The sequence below is a fragment of the Camellia sinensis genome, chromosome 10, assembly GCF_055761805.1.
Source record: "Camellia sinensis isolate YWXY chromosome 10, ASM5576180v1, whole genome shotgun sequence".
Lineage (NCBI taxonomy): Eukaryota > Viridiplantae > Streptophyta > Magnoliopsida > Ericales > Theaceae > Camellia > Camellia sinensis.
This window is the reverse complement of record NC_138970.1, coordinates 92913367-92915528: the sequence shown is the minus strand read 5'-3', so window position 1 is coordinate 92915528 and position 2162 is coordinate 92913367.

Genomic DNA, 2162 nt, shown 5'->3' with positions numbered 1-2162 from the left:
GGTCAAATTATGACGTCATAATTAATATTATAAAATTAAAAAATATAATTAAAATTTATTAATAAATAAATATATATATAAATACACAAATAAAATTAAAACTTGTTGTATAATATTTATTAATAATATTTAATAAAGTTATAATTGATAAAAAAAAATTACTTGTTTTAAAGAAATTAAATTTTTTGAACATTCTTTCCAAACAAATTGATTGAATGTTAGGTTTAATTTTGGAGAGAAATGAAATTTTCAACTCTCCCTCTAATCAATATGTTTCAAATAATTTGATTGAACCCCACATAGAATTTTGTAGATTCTTTTTGAAAATCATTTCCTATAAATAGGAATAGACTTTCATAATTTTTTCTAACTTCCAATGAAACTCTTCCTTATGAGAAGAGACTCTTGAAGTAAGAATTTTTAGTCAAATTTTTAAAATATATTTATAATATATATAAGAAAGAAAGAAAAGAAGGAAAGAAAATTAAAAAAAAAATAAAAAAAAATCACCGGTCTAACCTGCCAAAACCCGGTTCTGGTCACCGATTATCCCAGTTCGACCGCCGGGTCCGGCGATTTTTCATTTCCAGGCCAGTTTTGCTCCTAGTCCGGTTCTAAGAGGTTGATCGAATGAAAAGAAGACCTGATTCGCGGTCTAACCGGTCCGGTCCGAGTTTCACAACATTGGTACCAATTATTACGTGGGCCTCTTGTGTCTAGTCAACGTAGCTAGATAAGGGGACAACTCTTTATTCTATTTTTTGTCCATTCCATAAATTTAAGAGATTTTTTTTTAAAAAAAAATCATATTTTAGACTAAGCTTTTTTAATAACAGATTATTTTAATAATTTTTTAATTTTTTAGCTAAAATATGAGATAGAAAAATTTATATATTTAGAATGACTTTTTAATTTTTTACGAAAAGATAGGCAAAGAATAGAAAGAAAATAAAATCTTTAACTTTTTGATATAAGTTATAGAATTTTTGATTTTTTTTAATAACTTTTACTTTTTAAACAAAACTATTCAGTATGTTTGATTTGAGTTTTTTGAATTAAATTTTTTGAAAATTGAGTTTTTTAGTTTTTGTGTTTTTTTGTTTTTAGTGAATATTTTTAAAATTTTAAATATTTTTTTATTTTTTTAGATGCACCTTACTTAGATGTATCTAAAAAGTAAAAAAATTATGAGAAAATATTTTTAAAAAATTAATAAATACATAAAAATACAAAAAATGTACTGAATTTCTGTATTTTTTTTGTATTTTTGGTATTTAGTGAATTTTTAAAAGATTTTTTCACAATTTTTTTACTTTTTAGGTATATTTATGTTAGGTATGTCTAAAAAGTAAAAAAAAAAAAAATTGTTTAAAATATTAAAAAAAATCAGTAAAAATAAAAAAATACAAAAAACAAGAAAGCAAAATTTTTTTAAAAATATTTTTGAAAAAATAGAATCAAGCAGAGTGATTACTTTCCAAACGAAACCTAATTAGACCAATAATTATGAACCATAAATATGAGTTTAAATGGCGTCTGGAGCATATACAGTCTAAATTAACAAAAATGCTATAACTTGTTAAACAGCAATTCCTATATTCACTGTTAATGGTGTAGGAGGGAATTAGGTCTTGATTAATTTTTAAAACAACCAATAGCTAATATGAAATAATATAGGTTTCGTTTGGAAAGTGAGTTGACTTTTTGACGTTTTGACTTTTTTGATTATTTTAGCTTGGGCTAAAAAGCTTAATTTGAGAAGAGTTTTTTGACTTTTTGACTTTTTTGACTTTTTTTGTGAGAGAAGAATGTAATGATTATGGGTTATATGTGATGTTTTATTTTTTTAACTAAAACAGCTAATTTTGTCTTTTGTGATTAAAATAGCCAAAAAAGTCCCAGATCCATCTTCGCAAAAGGAGATGAATTTATAATTCATGTTTTAAGGGTCTCCAAAAAACAGAAAAAAATTCCAAAATTTAAACATGGAAGTTGGTTTATTTTTAAAATTTCACATGAAAGTTCTACAAAATCAAAAGCATCCAGATATTATCACATAGTTTGGTGTGTACTATGTAATCAAGTGTCCGTTAAATAAATTTTTTTGATTTGTTCATCATGTTTCCTATTTTTCGTATTGGGTAACATTTAGTACCTTATAA